General features: G+C 40.5%; 1 protein-coding gene and 1 long non-coding RNA gene across 5 annotated transcripts in view; one reads left to right on the top strand and one right to left on the bottom strand.

Moving 5' to 3' along the window:
- The window catches only part of NKAIN2 (sodium/potassium transporting ATPase interacting 2), a 451,605-nt gene that overhangs the window by 62,067 nt on the left and 368,874 nt on the right, over positions 1 to 20,664 (bottom strand). The window lies entirely within an intron of this gene.
- Positions 1 to 20,664, top strand: part of LOC128410502 (uncharacterized) — a 91,203-nt gene that overhangs the window by 58,339 nt on the left and 12,200 nt on the right. The window contains exon 2 of the long non-coding RNA XR_008329529.1: positions 14,946 to 14,995. This is a non-coding gene — a long non-coding RNA (uncharacterized LOC128410502). The remainder of the gene's footprint in view (positions 1 to 14,945; positions 14,996 to 20,664) is intronic.

Here is a 20,664-nt window from a genome sequence, read left to right as displayed (position 1 = left end):
TTTAATCATTCAGTCTGAATTTCCTGGTATGCTACTGAATCCTCCTTGAAAACAGTGATATTCTGGAAGCATCCGTTGTTAGACTCCCGACTGCTATAATTCCTGACCTAATTGTTGACCATGCAGGCTGGGGTTGTTGGGAGTTGGAGGTTTCTATAATTTTAAAAATATTTCTCTCTTCACCAAAATGGTCATAGGACAGTTCACGAATAAAATAAAATAAAGTACCCCATAAGCAAAATCATTAGAAATCATTGTCATAATTTACATACATAACAGAGCATAATAAAAATGACTTAAGCCACCAGCCACAAGCCTGAAAAAAAAGGAAAGTGGCATTCAAAACTATTTAAAGTCAGGACTTTTGATGATTTAAGTCAGTGATGGCCAAACTCCAGCTGTTTTGGGGCTACAATTCCCATCATCCCTGACCACTGGTCCTGTTAGCTAGGGATGATGGGAGTTGTAGTCCAAAACCAGCTAGAGGGCCAAGTTTGGCCATCACTGCTTCAAGTGAACCCCATGGTTGTCATGGAGGCCATGAAGTCCTGAGCTGCCATAGCACTACTTGAAACTGTTTTTGTTCCTGGAAGTTACCGGTAGGAGTGGTGGGTAAGGACAGCTACCTCCACACACCTAGCTTCTCAGAAGTAGAGTTGCTGAGAGGTACCAAGAGGTAGAGAAATGAGGTGGCAGGGAGGTTAGCTCGGTGCAGGTACAGTCATACCTTGGGTTGAATATACTTCATGTTGAGCACGTTTGAGTTGCGCTCCACGGCAACCTGGAAGTAACGGAGCGCGTTACTTCCGGGTTTTGCCACTCGCGCATGCACAGATGCTCAAAATGACATCACACGCATGTGCAGAAGCAGCGAAAAGCGATGCGTGCGTGTGCAGACATGCTGTCGCTAGTTACATTTGCTTCTGGATGCGAACAGGGCTCTGGAACGGATCCCATTCGCATCCCGAGGTACCATTGTACATTAGAAACTAATGATGGATTAGTTTCCACAATATGCCAACACAGTCCCAACCTCCTTGCCACCTTTCTCGCTCTCTTCTGGTAAACCGTGAGGCCACATGGGTGTTGCCAGCCCTCCTCACTGACTACTACTGATTACTAGGACTGCAGCTCAGAAACCAAGTAATCTGAGGGGATTGCCATAGCATTTGAAAAAGGGGCTTATTAGAGCTGCAGAACAGGAGGAGGGAAAGCAGGCTAGTAAAAATTGCCACTCATTAGCAAAGCTTTCTTAAAGATATGTAGATAATATGGGAAGAAAATCTTGACCTGTGCATTTTTATGCATGGATTTAGTTATCCTTGTCATAGCATTCAAAAATTAGACATCCTCTTATTTTTCCCCATGAGAAAATCTTATAACGAGCCATTTAAAAATCAGCTGCAGCACTTGCCTCAATGACCTCTTGCCATAGCAGAACACATAAGGAAAGCGAAGTATATTAAACAGAAACAAAAGGAAGGCACTCTCTGTGGCTCACTTGATATCTGCCTGGTTCCATGGTTCAGTAACTTCTACCAATGCAGTGAAAAACTTCATCACAAAGGGGGTTTATGCCATTTTCAGGGCTACAAATGAAAAGTAATTGAGTTCATATGCTGTAGCAATGCAAATCAAAAACCATAACATCTGTATTAATTGCAGCCAGCCAGAAAGGCTTGGGCTAAAGAGGGGAGGGTGAAAATACAATAAATCTTAAAGTTGCAATTTGGAAATAAGCCCAGTTCCCTGCCTGTTAAAAGTCTGATCATACACACTTTTAAAAGTAATTTCACTGAAGCAAAATCAGCCTGAGCCATGCATTTTAGATCTTAACTTGAAGTGGTTATTTCCCAGATCTTGTTAATTGAAGCTCTGACACTAAGTACAGCTTCACTTACTCATAAAATGAACTTGGTTGGTCTCTCTCTCTCCTCTCTCTCTCTCCCCCCACCCCAGCATGTCATTTTCCCCACACTGTTACTTTAAACCTGGTGAAATATAATAATGGTTCACTTCCATAGAGTTTGTAATTTAGGACAAAAAGTTCCAAAAGTAAACAGTAAAATGACTGCTTGTATGCTTTCGGGAGATCTTAATTTCTTCCTAGGCTTTTTTCCCATTGAAAATAAACTTGAAAATATGCCATCCCTTTTCATTCCCTCCTGCTTTACCATTAATCTGTAGTACCAACTGCACCAATTATTCCGAAAGAACCATTAAATAAACATAAAGGAATTAAAATGCAATCTCTCTTTTTAATTGCTTAATGGAGATAAGAGAGAAAAAAATATTACAGTGTTGAAGCATTTAGTGGAATGTGTAAGGCATACTGTCTTTATTATGTGTGACATATTCAGAGATACTGTGAATATATGCTTAATTAGCTGGTGACTATTCTATACTTTAGTTATAAAATACATTATATAATACACATTTGCATTGCACTGTTGTCATGCAGTAGTTTGCATGGTTGCCAATAGGTGGTGCTGTGAACTACAGCATGATGAGAGGTGGCAGCCCAGGCTTCCTGCAGAGGAACAGCCAGAATGAACTGTGGTCAGCTCCTCTGGCTCTTCTGCCTGCCAGACTTGGAGCCCTCGACTGTCAGATCCGGATCTTTAGGCTAGCTGGTGCTGCTGTTGCTCACTTTCCTCCTCTATAGCTGGCCTCAGAATCCCCTGCTACCACCACTACTGATCATCATGAAGAACAGAAGGAGGAGCAATGAGGGAGGAGGAAGGCACCCTGAAGTGCCAGCTGGCAGGCCTCATGATCTGCAGTAGGGGCAGTGGCATGAGATGGAAAGAAGAAGGTCTAAGGCCCCCTGTGCTGTTCCTTTCAACCTTCATTGTTGAAAAGACTGCTGTGGGATGGGCTTTGCAAGCCTTCCTGCACTCCCCGCGCTGCTATTTTCTATAGTGTTACCTTACCCTCCTTGCTGCTGCCCCAACTGTTGCTGTAGGGAGAGAAAAAGTCTGCACGTTAAAAGTTTCTTGTCTCCCTTCCTGCAGCAGTGATGGTAGTGGGGGAAACAAAGGGGAGAAAGCAGCTTATTTTCCTCTTTCCTCTCCCACCCTGCTGCTGAGGGAAGCATCAGCTAGAAGCCTGCATTTACAATTTCAGCAGCAGTGGACGCTGGGAACCCTGCAAGGAGGGAAGGAGGATTGGCCAGTACAGCAAGCAGGGACACAGCCCTTTCACTGTTATACTTTATTCATGGTGAGCTGGTATGGAGATGCAGGCATAATAGATGCTTCAGGTACATTGCTGGGATGGTGGCATCGTAATATGCAAACATCCTAATGAGAAAGGAGGCTTCTTTGTGATGATGCTCAAACAAATCCAGTAGGAAGCCATACTCCATAAGATGCTAGGCATCCACCACTGTGCCAGACTAATGGTGCAAGCCATGGTCCATTCCAAATCTTTGCTGTGAGTGGCCTTCCAAATTCACTTCAACACAGACCACCACCAAGCATTGACTGAGCGTTGACTTTCACCCACACCATCTCTGAAGTAAACAAGAAACCTGTAGTCAGCCTACAGACACTTTCAAGGGACAAACTTGCATGCCAAACGGGAACAGGAACTTGGAGTTAATTTGATGCATTTAAGTCAGCCTCTGACCAATATTTAGCATCACATTAGTTTCTTATTGAGAAAATGAGGGCCAGGCAAAGGTTCATGCCATGAAACAATCATAAGCAATCATCATTACATGTACTTACCATTCTCTTTCTCTTTCTTTGTGCTTCATCTGTGTCAAGTGGAATGACTCCATAAATTATCTGATCTTAATTCAAGCAACACTAGTGATTTTATCCATTTGGTAATAGAAATATTGTATGTGAGCAGAACTTCAGCACCAGAGTTTTATAATGAAACTTCAGCTGTGTGGTTGCCCATGAGAAATCTCCCTATTCATACATGCAGAACTAAGGCCACAGTATCACATTCTTCTATTTGTTTATTTTTCAAAGTGATATTTTCCGGAAAAGCTAGCATTTTCTTTGATCTTCCTTGGGAAGCAATGCACACAATCACAGACTAGACAGACAGACTGGCAGATCATTCCCCGTCTTTTGAAATCCTCTCTGACACACAGCTTAGAAATATGCAAGAGGAAACAATTCAAACATTTTGAGGGGGCTTTGAAGGAAGCAGCTCTCCAGGATATCTAACAGGAGATGTGTGTGCTTTCAGCCTAATTCACTTTCATCACTTTGGCTACAGCTAAATTTGAATGGCTCTCTCGCCTTATCAAGAAAGGAAAAGAAGACCAACGGACTGTCACTCTCTATATAAAAAGAGATACTAACTTGTCAAATGCAAGATCAGGTAAGATCTCCCTGATGAGCTTAATGCATCAGTTAGAAAGACATTCACCCAAGCACTCATTTTGGTGTTTTCCACAGAGCAAAGGCAAAGGTTTCCTTTTGCTGTCTTGTTTTATGGCAGCATCTGACATATGGTGCTGGTGTTGCTCAATTACACATTTCTCTTCCACCTCACTTAGCTTTTTTCATTTCTTTGCCATCTGTAGGCTTTTAGCTCAAATTATGCTTTATTCATCTTCCCACAATCTCTTGTATTATTAATATTTATCTTGAGGGCTTGGAGGGGAATAAAGGGGTGGTGGTGGAAGGAGTGTTTATTCTATTATTTGCAAGGCACGAATATTTAAACAGTACAAATCCAAGATATAGCTGTGGCTTGCTGCTGATGGCAGATTGGCTGTCTTCATAACCCTACTGAAAAAAGTTACTTGAGTTTTGCAGCAGTTTCATTCATCTGTCAGGCTGACAAATTCAATTATACATTCAAATTATGACACTAAATTGGTATATTTTTTTAAAAAAAGTGATAAATGGAGCACACATTAAGGAACAAACCCCGAAGAACTTGATACCAGGCATCCAAAGAGTGATTTGGTAAAGGGTATACTAATTAGAACTGAATGCACACAAGCATATATTTCTTTTTCACATGATCAGTGTTATTGCAGTGAAATAGCACATTGCCTGGCTTGTCAGTATCTAAGGAAGAACATGAGAAAATCCTTGTCCACAGAATTTCAATCTGGTAGTTAATGGCCTGCTTCTGGCTTACAGCTTATCTAAACCACCATGGTCTTGATAACAGAAGGAACTAGACGTCTGAACATATGTTCCTCACATTACAATATATAATACTTGCCCTTTTGAATCCGCACTGCTTTCATATTCCTTGACAATCTAACTGCCTGTAAGTTCTACGTAAGTTAATTAAGACCTAAAATATCGGTATAAATCTGGTGAGTCATTGGGTTGCTAACAGCGGCTCTAGGAGGGCAGCAAATGGGATAAAGGATTCACTTCAGCTTCACCTCTTCAACCCAACAGGCAAATTCTCAACATTAAAAGTATACCAGTTGATGGGCCTCCTGAAGTGCATCTAAAACTGGGGACAAGGGAGAGTTAAATGATTTGATCAAGATGACAAGATCATTTGGCAAAAGATGCTGTGATTCACAAGGCCATGTCTGGATCTGCATTCTTCTTTCTAGATGATGTAGTTGCATCCCTACAGGCAGCTACTTGGACAGGAAGCATATCTGACTCCATCTTTAAATCACCACGTTTAATTCATATTTTTCATTTTTATATCCTGCCCTTTTTGAAAGAAAAACTGAAGTTGGCTAATATGATATAATAAAATTGGTTTCAGCTGGCCGACAGAGTGTGTCTCACCCTCTCTGGCAGTGAAATTGTGCTGGCTGATGATGGACCCTGGAAGGAGACAGGCTGTGACTGGCTCCTTTTTCATATTTTTTACACAATTAATTTTCTTCTGAAAGCCTGAGAGCACTATAGAAATGCAGGTGGGTTTTTTTTTAAATGAAGATATGGGCTAGTTCTTTGGAGAGCCATCTGAATCTGAAGATGTGAAAAAATTACTTAAGCATTACAACACAAAACTTTACAGTTGGTTCCATATAAGGCAAGACTTTGAGCAGTGTTGGAATGTGTGTGTGTTTTAGGGATGGGTGAATTTGTCAATCTTAGTTTCTCTCAGTTTGTCATTTTTTTTCAAACATAAATTTAGCCCTCCAAATTTTCAGATCAGCTTGTCATTTTTTTTAAAATCCTCATTAAACTACCAGCATTTTAATGTGAATTTCTCCTAATATAAACATGCTTGCATACAATTTTGCCTAATATACAGATTTTTGCAAAGCAATTCCCCATAAAGTAATATATTTTTGTGTTATTTTAACTACTATACACACTTTCATGGACACTTTACTCCAGTATATGCTTTTTTGAAAACATTGCTTGACTGGAGAACTGCACTGCAAAATTCAAAAAGTGTGAATGTTGAAGAATGGTTGTCTTTTAATCTCCCTGCTGTTTTGAAAGTAAGAATTATTTAGGTTTCTATTTAAATGCGAATTGAATTTCTTCCCCATCCCTAGTGTGTATATACTCTCTCTCTCTTATTGTTATTTACTATTTATTTGATGAATATCCCACCCCTTATCATATGATCCCAGGGCAGTTTACAGCATTAAGAACATTCTATGGAGCATAATAATTAAAACATAACAGACAGAATAATAACAGACAACATAATAATAAAATAATCATAATAGCAGTCCCCCCAACATTTAACAGGCCATAGATTATTTAATGGCTGAGGGCCTTGGTAAAGAATAATGTTTTTGCTTGGGGCCTAAAGACATCAAATGAAGGTGCCAGATGAGCCTCTCTGGGGAGAACATTCCACAGATGGGGAGCCACCATAGAGAAGTCCTATTCTCATGTTGCCACCCTCTGAACTTCTCTGAGTAGGGACATTGAAAAGGGCCTTGAATGATAAGAGCAGGGTTCAGGTTGGTTTGTATGGAGAAAGGTGGTCCTTAAGGCATTGGGCTCCTGAGCTGTGTAAGGCTTTATAGGTCAACACCAACACTTTGAATTGGGCCCGGAATGTTAATGGCAGCCAGTGCAGTTGGGCCAGAATTGGTTTTATATGCTCAAATCATTTTGTTCTGGTGAGCAGTCTGGCCAGCTGAAGTTTCCAAACCATTTTCAGAGGCAGCCACATGCATAATGCATTGAATAAATCCAACCTAGATGTTACCAGAGTGTAGGCCACAGAAGTTACACTATCCCTGTCCAGATAGGGACATAGCTGGGCCACCAACTGAAGCTGACAAAAGACACCCTGAGCCACCGAGGCCACCTGGACCTCAAGTGACAGTGATGGATCCAAGAGCACCCCCTTAAAAGGTAGTGTAACTCCTTCAAGAGCAGGCAGTCTCCCATCCACCCAGTCTAGAGAACCACCCCCTAACAGTGTAACTGGCTGGGAATTACTTAGGTTCTCAGAATCTAGGGATGGCTTCTTAAGAAGCAGTCTTATTACTGCCACCTTCAAACAGGCAGGAATGACCCCCTCTTGTAAAGAGGCACTGACCACCTCCCTGGCCTAGACAGCTATCTCTTCCCTGCTGCATTTTATGAGTCAAGGGGGGGCAAGGGTCTAAGCACCTTGTCCACACCTTCGAGTCTCATCAGCTGAAATCCATCCAAAAACCAGAGTTAGACAGTGCTCTGGACAGCTCTCAAGATTCAACTGCTATAGCAACAGTGTCAAGGTCCCATGTATGCAAGCAATTTTATCCTCAAAATGCTTAGCAAACAATTCGCAGCAAACTTCTGTCTGTTCTACTACCTCTTTCAGGCCAATATGCAAAAGGCCCTGCTACCCAGTAAAGTTGTGCAGGATGGCATACTGAGGATGCAATGGAGGTAGTAAATATGCCTTCTTTGCTGCTTTCACTGCCAATAAGTATGCTTGAAAATGCACACTCACCCAGTGTTTCACTATAGTCATTTGGAGTTTTTCTCCACTTACGTTCCAGCAGTCGTCCACCTTGCTCTTTTGCCCTATGTGAGTATAACACAGAGCCAAATTTAAGGGATTAAGTGTCAAGGGATTAAAATTTGCTCAATGTAGGAAAAGGAAAATCTCTTGCCAGAAAAGCACATTAAAAAGTCTTGATTTAGAACCTTACACTAGCTTCACGGCTGATATGTCTAGCTTGGTTACAATCACTTGTTTCAGAGGTTTACAAACTTTGTGCTAGTGAGCATGTCTAAATCAAGAGCCAGTTGCACAAGCCACTCTAAGACTAATGAAGACGAAATAAAGATGGGCAGCTGAAGTGAGAAAAAAAGATGCGATGAAAAATAGCAAGTTGGTTCAATTGCTTCCAGCCTATCAATCAATGTTACAAGCAAAGGTCAAACAGTTTGTGCTCTCCACTCTCAAGAAGTTGCCCACACATTTTTCTTATTTATTACATTCCAGCAGCTTCTTACCCAGGTAATAACACAAATGAGAGGACAATAATAAAAGAAGTAGTACAAGACACTTGGAAACGTAAAATACCAGATTGCAAAGTTTTGGGAACTTCAGGGATGCACACTGAAAATTCCACATGTAGAAAGAAAGATCTTGGATTTATTCCAGTTTAATACACTAGTTGCAGAAGAAGATGGATTTGACTTGGTGTGTGAGGACAGAAAATGGACTAAAATAGCTACCTAGATGGGGTTTGTTCCTGGCAAAGCTGTGGGCTCACGTATTTGTGCTCATTATTAGCACATTCTTTACCCATACAACTTATTTCAGACTGGAGCTAGTCTGCTGGCGCCAGACATTTGTTCCAAATTGATGTGTTTAGAGGATGATGCACTGGAAAAGTGTCTTCAGAAGACAGCTATCACCAGCAGCACAAACGACAAGGAATATAAACCCCATTATATTCCTCAAAGACAAGCCTTTTCAGTTGCCTGAAACTTGTTCACCTGCTCATTGAACAAAACACATGAGAGCAGAGGCTACTAATATTAAAACTGATTTGGAGGACGCTACAGAAACAAAAAGGGGATGTGGGTGGCGCTGTGGTCTAAACCACAGAGCTTAGGGCTTGCCAATCAGAAGGTCGGCGGTTCAAATCTCCGTGACAGGGTGAGCTCCCGTTGCTCGGTCCCTGCTCCTGCCAAGCTAGCAGTTTGAAAGCACATCAAAGTGCAAGTAGATAAATAGGTACCGCTCTGGCGGGAAGATAAACGGCATTTCCGTGCGCTGCTCTGGTTCACCAGAAGCTGCTTAGTCGTGCTGGCCACATGACCCGGAAGCTGTTCGCCGGCTCCCTTGGCAATAAAGCGAGATGAGCCCCACAACCCCAGAGTCGGTCACGACTGGACCTAATGGTCGGGGTCGCTTTACCCTTTACCTTTTAACGATATAAAGGGCTGAAATCAAGTATCTTCACAACTGGGCATAATTTTTTCCTCATTGGTCTCTGGGAGAAGATAAGTGAACAAGCTTGGGTCAAATGGACTCTAAACAACTTGTTGAGAGCTAATGGTAGTCATGTACAAAATTCCAAAATTATTTCAAAATACAAACTTTAACTGTAGATAAATTGTTTTCACTGCACAAATCATGCCAGCAGATGATTTTCATGACTGGCTCAGGAAAGTTGACGACATATGACTTTGAAGAGAAAAACAGAACCTGATTTCAAATACCAAGAGGAAGTGGGAAACAGTGCTTGCTTCAGAAGGATTTAGAGAGCAGGGAAAACAGCTGCCTAATATTATTTTCTCTCAGAACGTAGGATATTCTGAGGTGGACTCTGAATACAGAATTCACCCCAGTGTTTTTATCCTTGCACGTTCTTTCTTTGGAAAGAGATAGGGAAGGATAGGAAATCAGAGATATAATTTTAGTATAGAAATAGCTGAAGGTTCTATGCCTACATAGTGCAGCCTCAAATTCTGGAAAATTGCAAAAACAAATAAATAAAAAATATTCACAGAGTACAGCTAAGGGTGTTATACAGGGTTAAACAATACAGCACTCATAAGACAATCTGCAAATTATATATTAGGAAGGGGGTGGGGAGTGTAAATGTTGACGGGACAGGTGGAAGCCTGACAATGCATGCTGCCTGCTGTCATCTCATCAGAGTCCTTGACTCTCCCAGTTTAAAAGCAAGGGCCTCCCAGTAGTCACTCAGGCATCGCTGCTTCCTGCTTCAGAGACTCCATCTCCTGGAAATAGCCTGTCAGGTCCCATCTGTTTTTTCTTTTGTGAAGTTGCCAGCCTCCTGAGAATGGGTCCTCTATTCCCATCTCCTCGCTGATGCTGGAAAACCAAAGGGGAATAACCCCTCCAATCTGCCAGAAATTGGTTTTCTGATATCAAGGACTTTGCCTCAGGGAGCTGCAATCTACAGTACTTAGATGAAAATTAGATTTGTAAGTACAGCGCTTTCCTTTGTTGTCTGCTTGCAAAAACCTCCGTGTTTGCCTGCTTCTTGCTGCGTAGGTTGAAAGAGCTTAAAGTGAAATAAGCCATTAATAAGCAAAATTCAGAAAATAAATATGTATTATGACAGCTGGCGTGGTTTGAAGAAAAGAAGATAAGTAAACTTTCTCAACACCTCCACCCTTCCTCAACTCAAATGAAAACTTTTGTTTAGGCCTCGAGGACTGAATAATTCTTAGGCACCACAATTAGTTGCTATTTTACTTGTCAGAACCTTGGAGACTATTAAACATGTGCCCCATTAGATATGGCATAGTCATTAATCACACAAAGCATTCCTTCTGATTGGTTTATCAATCAAGCAACTATGTCTTTACCCCAAGTTTAATACAATTATCCAATGGCATAAACCTGCACTGTGCTTTAAAAATAGAGGAGTAGAACTTTAATTTGTTGATTCAAGCTTGCAGTTGCCTAGGCCTCTCTTTTGGTCCATGAACCTTTATCCTGTGCAAGGCAGTACCAGTTATGTTGGCTGACTGTCCTTGGCTTCCTCCAGCCACTTCCTGCTGGGCTCTTATATTGTTTCATCATGGCACAATTCGTAGACTCTTGATTTATTATCAGGTGAGTAACAAGTTTTACCACAGAATAAAAAATGGCAAATTCTAACAATAGCCCTATTGGATCATCCCAAATCCCATCTAGTCCAGCATCCTCTTCCCACAATGGCCAATCAGATAGCCCTGGGAAGCCACAAGTGGAGATGAGGGAACAGTGGAATCATAGGACAGTGGAATCATAGGATAATTATATTTTTATGATTACCAGTGTATCTTGTGGTTTTATGTCTATCCATCTTTTAGTTGTATGGAATGGATTTATAAATCCATATACCATATTTTTTATGGTAGGGGCCACCTCTTTATAAGACTTCCACTGATTGGGAAGCAGGATGAACATTTTTGAAATACAGGGGTGCCTCCAGTTGCGGACGGGATCCATTCTGGAGCTCCAGTTGAATCCCGAGGTTTTAGCAACAGGAGGTGCCTGTTCTGCGCATGTACGTGGCACGGTAGAGCATTTCTGCGCATGTGTGCGGTGCAGTAGAGCGCTTCTGCACATGCACATGCTGTGAAACCTGGAAAAATACTTCCGCCTTTGCTGCATGCATATCCTGAAGGATACGTAACCAGAGGTGCTTGTAAGTAGAGGTACCACTGTAAACTAAGAGAATGATAGACTGGAGTTTGACTAGAGGGAAATAAGAATACATGCAAAACATTTCGGCAACGTTGTAAAATCTTGGAATGGAAACAGAGTAGCCAACCACTGTGAGCTTCATATTGATGAGATAGCTCTTAAATGTTAAATCAATCCATCCTTCAAAAATAAGCTTGGGCACTTCCAGTTTTTAATACAGTGGTACTGTGGTTTGCATACATTTTGGATTACAAACACGTCAAATCCGGAAGTGCGTGTCCCGGTTTGCAACTTTTTTTGGGATTACAACCCATTTTTTTTAAAATTACGAACAATTTTTTTTTTTGGAGGCCTCATTAGCAAAAGCGTGCCTTGGGTTGCAACCTGTTTTGGTTTACAAATGGACCTCCGGAATGGATTATGGTTGTAAAACAAGGTACCACTATACTTCAGTAGTAAGTTCTTCATCATTTAGGCTGAATTGTGGAAGTATTGTGGACAACCTCATTACAGCATTTTTAAAGAAAGTAAACGTCAAAACAACACTAATAATTTAATGAAAACAATAGTCCTCTTCAACAATTTATATCCAGGTTATTTCCATGGCATGGAAAGAGATAGCATGGTTGCACACTCTTCCCCAATCTCAACCTTTTCACTCTAGTTGAACTCAGTTTGTGTTGAGAGTAAATATGTATGTAGATTGGGCTGCTAAGTATATTTGTCTGAAAGCAAGACCTACTGAAATCAGTACAACTTCCAATTAAAAGTGTTTAGGAGTGGATTTTACATATTGCGTGGAGTACTAGTAGTAGTAGTAGTAGAAGTAATATACATTTATTAGTTGCTTTTTACAAAAGAAGTCTCAAAGTGTCAATCAATTAAAAACCAGAAAATTTAGACAACCTACAGTACAAAATTCTCATCCAGTTTATCAAATGCATTTATCACACTTCTCTAATGTAAAAATGATAAAAGTGATGTGTGACATATCACTGACCAAAGCTGACTCAGTATAACTAGCTGCAATCCTGTACACAGACTGCTTAAATCCCAAAGTGAGTGGGAATTAAGCAGCCTGCCATGGCACAGGATTGCAGCCTGATTATCTAGTGAAATAAACTGTTATTACTACATTTGGAACATCTCAGGTGAAATAACATTTACTAAAGAATAAGGTTGCCATATTTCAGAAAGTGAAAATCCAGACACAAAAGTTATTTATTGCGATTTTAAGAAAAAGTTGTTGAGCTTTGTTGTTGTTGTTGTTGTTGTTGTAAAATCTCAAAAAACCCCAATAAGTTGTTGAGCTATTCTTGTGGAGTTCGGGACTGCTGACATGGCTTGCCACCCAGATGCAATTCCCAACAGCCAAATCCCAGGCATATGGCAACCCTACCAAAGAATGAAGCCTCCAAAATAATCTCAACTTGCTGCCTTCAGAGTCAGAGTATTGGGAAAAGACTGACCCCTGGATGTATCTGAAATATCAGATCCATACCCTTAAAGGAAGGCAGCTGTGGGATGTTGACAGAAGCACACAAAGTGCATGATAAATATTCACACAACCCATTAAAATGACATAAGCAATTAGAATGGCTTCTGATATGGTTGCATTCCATTGCAGATCAGCTGCTGGAGCTGCGACTGAAGTAGCTTTTCTTTCCTTATCTGTTGTTAAATGTAATACATGTGAAGCAGTAGAGCAGATCAAGTCTTATACAATCATTTATATTTTAAAAGTAAAAGGAACCATTTGGAGAGCTGCCACAACAGCCCTGAGTAAAATTCCATTTTATATCTTCAGTGCTGTGCTATTTAAATTAATGCAAGGGGCACTGGTTTCCTTCAGAGCTCAAGGACATCACAGCCAGTCTGAAGTGCTTGTACAATTTGAATTAACTAATTCAGATCATCTCACCTCCAGGAGGATAAAATAAAACAGGGGTAAAAATACTAAGGAGGGCACTAAAATAACATAGGGATTAAATGCTGTCCATCTGGAAAGAAGAAAGTCTAAGGAGACTAGACATGCAAACCCAAGTTCTGCATGGTTTTGATGGGCACATGTTCAGAATATGTTTCCTCCCATGCTAGTCTACCTTCACAACAGGAAACCTTCATTATGCATGGACAGCATTTCCTGACTCACAGAAGAAAGCTAGGCTGACTCCGGAGTCTGAAGCTATTGCATCATAGCACAGGAAAGAAGAAACCTTTGTCCCAAAGGTTTGACACAGAGGCAGGCCTATAAAGCTTTTGGCACACCTCGTAAGATGCAAGCTACCAGCCACGTGGTGGTCCACCAGGAGTTCAATAAAACTCACGCTTCTGCTGCCTGCTTTTGGGTTTGTTGTACATGCCTCTTAAGGACTCTTAATGTGTTGAATACAGGTTTAGATACTCAGTGAAATCAGTGGGACTCAATGAAAACAATTGGTCATTACTAACTTATGTCCCATTCATTTCAATGCATCTGCCCCAAACATGACTAAGTCTGGATCCAACCTATTGTTATGAATGTACTGGGAAAACACAGGGGACATATATACACTGTAGCTAGGCTATCCCCTGCCGAACCCTAAAGTCACTACAAAGCCCTAGTGAGAGGGAGTCAGGGCCTGCCCTGACCAGCATGGATGGAAGTAGCCAATTTATCCCTGAGCTGTTGCCCAAAATTTAAACTTTAGGAGGCTTCCAGAACAAAAAGATTTCTGCCTGAGCATTCTTTCTTCCATGTTGCACTGCAGAGGGGTTGTCCAGGTTGAAGCTCCAAGGGCCAGAAGCTTCTATGAGGGAAGACTTGAAGACACCAGGAGACACTTCAACACTTGGAACACTTGGAAAACCTCAGTGATGCAGCATCAACCAACCTGTTTAGCTTAACTTTGTGAATGGAAGCTGCAGGTTCCTTTGTGCTCTGCTGCAGGTTCCTTTGTGCTCTCCACCTGAGGAAAGTGTGTGTGTGCTTTTAAGCTGGACAGAGCAGAACTATTGTCCACCCACCCACCCCACCCAAATGAGCTTTGCGACAGTTTTCTTTAGTGTGGCTTTTAACTAGCTGTGTACCAAGTTCATGTCCTCAAGAATATAGACCCAAACTGTAAGAAATTTTGAAGGTTACTTCCAAAATGCTGCCCAAGCTGTTTGCTATCATGTCTGTTGTCTACATCACCAAACAAGACTACAAATAGGTCAGTTTTTTTGTTTGCTCTGCCTGATGTAGTACATTTAAAGTATTTCTGACATTGTCCATTAATTGTCTTGTAAGGTCAAAACAACATTGATCTTTCACTGTGGCATGATTAATTAATGTATTCAAGTTCCTTGCTAAAGAAGCTGTGAATATTTAGGTATCTTAGCAAATTAAATAGAACTTTCTAAATATATGATTTTCCCTCCATTTGGTTTAGGTATCACAATCATTTTAGACATTTTCCAGGAAGGTGGAAGAGCACTTGAGGTAAGTACTTCATTAAAGGCACTGGGCGGGGAAATTAATAATGTCTTTATGGAGTTATTCAAAATTCAGCTTATAATACATCTGCTTATAATACATGGGATGAGTTCAGAGCACTAGTCCTGGTCTAGTTAGGTAAAGCTTAGACCTCCATGCAGCTCTGTCCAAGCAAAATGTCTACCAATGCAGTCCATACAATATAATTTTTGTTTCTGCTGCTTGGGGAAATCATAAAAATACTGAGGGGAGGGGAGAGATCAGGCCTGTGCACCAGTTTCTCCACTACTGAACTAGAGAATGAAGAGTACTGTTTCTCAGGTCTGCTAGCAAACTGCAGCATTTCATGGCTAACACCTTACATCTGGACATTTCAGTGACACTTTACTCCATTCTTATCCTGCCAATATCCTATAATGCCTTGAATATTTGTGTGATACAGCTGAGTCTTTGAGGGAATCTCCTCTTCATTTATGCTTGAAAAACATACAGGCTTCCCAAACTGAGCAACAGTGCTGTTGTTTTCTCTCTTCTGCTCTCAGAGCTCCTGCTCTCTTGCTTCCAGAAGTATTTCATGGGTCCTGGTTTTCTGTCAGAGGTTCTAATCTTCTTTTGTGTCCAGAATATGATCCAGGTCAAGCTCTTTCTCTGGCACTTCTTCTGCTTGGAAACTGAGTTTTATAAGCATCTTACATCCCTCTGTTTGATTCTTCCTTGCCATACCTTTGAAACTCCAGTGGGAGCACTTACAGTGTACCTTGGCTTTTTGAAAGTGCTTTTGGTTTATGGCTTATGTTTCCTCAAAGGAAGATCCTGGTCTATTTTTTATTCCTACACTCCACGACAGACTGATGTTCACACTTCCAATTCTCACTGTCCTCCTGGCTCTGCTCCATGCCTAGGGTATAACTAGTGAGAACAAGCCTTTCATCTTGTTCACATTTATTGACTGCTGGCTTACACGTGACTCCTCTTTTGCTTTTAATGTAACTGCATAAACTATTGTTTGGATTTTCAGCAATTAATCACCAGAGTAGGAATATAACTGTTGCACACAGTTATATTGATTTTAATCATGCTAGATTTGAACTGGTGGCCTAGATAAAAAAAAAATATTTCACGTGGTCATTTTTATGTCATGGAGATATTTATGCCACCATTTTCCTTCTCATATTTTAAGGTGCTCTGCTAAACAGTTTTTAATGTTTTCAGCTGCAACAATATTCTAAATGGATCACACACATCCACCACATAATAAAGTATGATTCTTTGTTATGGTCCCCTCCTTCCCATCTGTTCACCACTAGCTCAGAGAAGTGAAAAGAAATATCACCTTCATTTGAGAGAGAGAATAGTCAAATATTACTGCTACCTGATACCATCACACCAACCTAAATCTTGTCTTGAAGTTTGCAGCTAAAGCAATTGAGCTGGGAAAATTAAAATGGCTGCAGATAGGCTGGCCATATACAAAAGGGACATAGAGCTCTACTTCCTTTAATTAATCTATAAAAGACAGAACTCAGGCAGGTGCAGTCTGTCTTACAGAGGAAGTGAAAAAATGCTTCTCCTGAAATTCTCTCATAAAGCTTTCACTTCCTTTATTTGCATCTGATACCCCTAGTCATAGCAAACATGGTGAAAGTGTGACTCTTTCCCAAATTCTGTTCTGCTTTTATTTAATTTCAACCAATTCAGGGTCTCTGGAGGGACTTACAACGATGCAAAGCCAAACATGATGTAACCAGTGCTTTTTTCTAGGGGTACGCAGAGGTACGCATACCCCTAAACATTTTGTGAATCTAAGTTTGGCCTCATTAAGGGGCAGTATTTCAATATGAGTAGGAAAATGAGAGTACCCCTAAACATTTTTTTAAGGAAAAAAGCACTGGATGCAACATTCATAAATAAAGCAATATACTGTCTTGAACATATATGCATGTCTGGATTCTAAGTAAAAGGCACAATAAAACATGCATTAGATGACTTAAAGTTCTCTCTTCCAGAATAATGCCACGTAATCTCTTTTATTAGGTTCCCTAACAGTTCCATAATTTTACTTTTGCAGCCTAGTCCAGCTGTTCACAAAAAGGAAACCTTATTCTTCACTCTCTGCTGTTCCAAAGCAGGCTTCTTAAAACAAGCTCTGTAAAGGAAAAGGGCCTGCTCCTGTGGGCTTTACTGTAAGGAGGTGACCAACTGTTCCTTATCTAAACACCTGCTCCTAACTACATGGCAAATGAAATCATATTTGTTTCTCCCTGTGGCCCAAGGAGACCTGGATAGTGAAAAGCAGGGTATAATTCTAAAAAGATAAAGAAAAAGGTAGCTGCTCTACACTTCAGCTTCCTATTGAGCATGTGCAGAAATATAATCTTGCCATACTTCTTAAAGCAACATGTACACAAATGTGCTGCAAAAGCAGCTAACTTAAACATATGCATTCTGCAAGAAGGTGCCTGCTCCAGGTTGATGACTCTGTAGCTCTTCTACCAGCCAATCCATTTCCACACTAGACACACTCTGATTAAGGGATACTTCACATGCCCCATGGCAGAAAATAGGTGTTTGTTCTGGATCAACTGAATGTTATGTAGCCACAAGCCCAAGCCAATCCTGGGTTTTCTGATATGTTGTAACCCACTGTGGTTGAAAAACTGCATTTGTTGAATGCATACATTACCAGTGCCACCTTAAAAATGCCCTGTGTGAAACCACCCTCAAATTGAAGCTCAGCCCTCATTAATGTTTAATATATGAAATGTGAGGGAAACTATTTTAAGACATTTGAAAAAAGCCACCTGGGATTGCGAGCATTCGCAACTGAATGTCCAGTGGTGTGAAAGCACATCAGGGGCAATCCACATAGCAATCCTCTTAAATAGGTCCTGCCAAACATAAGATGCTTGTTGTGTGGATTGGTCCTACTGGGTTGCCATGACAAGAGCAGTGGATACATCCATTTGGCAAAGACATTTACATACAACACAACACAGCACGTCCTGCCCCCTGCACATGCTGTTCATGCCACATGGAAGGATTTCTCAGCACCAGCCACATGACTGTGGCAATATAGAGCAGTTCTTAGAGGACATCTTTCAATGATCACAAAGCAAATGTGTGTGTGTGTGTGTGTGTGTGTATGGTGGTGTTGGTGGTGTAATGAGGATGACACAAAGTTTCTGAGCCACATGTAAAAAAATTGCTGTTAACTCCCTTGAGCATAGCTTGACTATGTTATCTATCTATCTATCATCTATCATCTATCATCTATCTATCTATCTATCTATCTATCTATCTATCTATCATCTATCTATCTATCTAATCTATCATCTATCTATCTATCTATCTATCTATCTATCATCTATCTATATCTATCTATCTATCATCTATCTATCTATCTATCTATCTATCTATCTATCTATCATCTATCTATCTATCTATCTATCTATCTATCTATCTATCATCTATCATGGGTGTCATTATGTTACTTAATTACATCAGTTATTTAAACATTAAGGCTGCAATACCATATGCTTGGTATTCATAGTAATAGGAAGAAAGCTGCAGCAGTACTTTAGGGCTAGACTTCTTTTAATAAAATCTATATGTGCAACCAGTTCTTTTTCCTGCCCTCTAGGCTCTATCATATATATATATATATATATATATATATATATATATATGGAGAATCTTAGACATAAAAAATTTAAAAGGTCAATTTTATGATGAAGCGCACAGACCTGGATATTCTGAATGGCACCCTAGACTAAAGCAGCTAATTGCTTTTTTCACAGCACAACTCTCTTAAGTGCTCACAATGCAAATGGGTTCATATGGGGGTGTGTGGGAATCCAAATGCATCTATCTTCTCTTTCCAAGCCTGCCGGGACTTATTTGAGATGAGTGATGCTACAAAGAAATAGAAGTCACCTGGAGCCTGTTAAAATTATAATCCAGGAAAGGGGGGCAGGAAACCCCACAATTATGACAGTTTTAATCCATCTGCCTCTGTGCATCCACTCCAGTTCCAATCAGCTGCTATGGTCACAGGTGCATTATTCTGCGACAGGAGATGAAAAATTCCTTACTGAACAAACATTCCAAATAGCAAGATACCACAGCATCTCAGCTTGCTTATCTCTACAGCTTTAGAGGCATTTATTTGTCAGTAAACAAAATAAATTAAGGTCATATATTGCCTTGTAGCACATCTCTAGTTCTGCATTGTGTAGGGAACTTGCTGAATGATATCTAGGTTTGCTTCCAGGAGCCAATTTTGCATTATGCATCACATTTTAAATAAAGGTAATGCAACAATGCAAGCCTGCAGTTTGTTAATTAACTTCTGGGGAAAGCATTAGTTCACAGTGAATAGCACAACACATCAATATACAAGCAGCACATTTCCCTGCCTGAAAAAGTGATTTTACCATTGCTAATATAGCAATTTGCATTTTTTAAACACACACACACACACACACACACACACACACACACTAATTTCACCTTACTTTACATTTCAAGTTTTGATTTGCCAAAGTGAGATATGTCATTTACTGTTATGTGGTAAAAATTATACAGATTGTAAATAAAATATTTAAATTGTGCCTACATGTACTTGCCATATTGAATAGTAGTAACTGATGGAAACTGATAAAACTGCCTGATAATGAGAGCAGGGACAATTTATTTATTTTATTTATTAAACTTTACTAGTTACCTTTTTTTTAAACCAAAGTAATTCAAAGCGACTTAGAACAATAAACAAACAGACAAATCATTCTTCACAAATACAAAGGCTGGAGTCTCCATAATGATGTTATGTGAAATTGGACTGTAAATACCTTCAGACCAAACCAGACACTTTGCAGTGGGCAGAATGAAAAAGAACTTTGGGAATGGATTTTGCTCAGAAAAAACACACACCAGGAGATAAATGGTTAAGCATCACCTCTACCTGCTGGTCTATATTTCTCTCTCACACATGGAGGTAATGAGTTTTGATTTTGACTTTCCTCTTCCCTCCTTGTCCTCTTTCCCTTGTGTGTCATGGTTTATAAGATTGTGAGCCTGTAGGTAGGGACTGTCTTGTTTTTGATTATATGTAAGCCACTCTGGGAGCCTTTTGGCTAAAGAGCATGACATAAATGCTCCAAATAAATAAATAATACATAAATATAATGCTTCTTAAACCAGTGGTTCCCAACCTGTGTGGCCTGTGGATCTGTGGGGGGCTGTGGAGTCATCCCAAGGGGTCCACGAATAATGCTGCTCCAGCCAGTGCTTGATTGGTTTCTTCCTCTACCCTCTTCTTTGTCCCAGCAGTATCTCCAGGAGGGCTGCCTTATCACTGAGGAGCTTTTGAATGCACAGAACTGCTGCTCATTGGCTTTGGCCTGTACCTTCTCCACTTCCCTTTTCCTGTACTCAGTGTGAGGTGTACTTAGATAAACCTGGCAGCTCGGTATTGGAAAACCCTTTTTTTTTGTGGATTGTGATTTAATGAGGGCCATATCCACTGAAGACACTTAGAGCAGACAGGATCTGGAGTTGCCAGCTTTCTTCAGGGCTGCAGTCCTATGTACACTTAATCCAGGAGTGAACCCCACTAGCAAAGTAAAACTTACCTGCAAGTAAACAGTCATAGGCCTGGGGTGTAAAACCACTCCATG

The sequence above is a fragment of the Podarcis raffonei genome, chromosome 3 (genome assembly GCF_027172205.1).
Source record: "Podarcis raffonei isolate rPodRaf1 chromosome 3, rPodRaf1.pri, whole genome shotgun sequence".
NCBI classification, from domain to species: Eukaryota; Metazoa; Chordata; class Lepidosauria; order Squamata; family Lacertidae; genus Podarcis; species Podarcis raffonei.
This window is presented reverse-complemented; position numbering and strand designations above follow the sequence as displayed.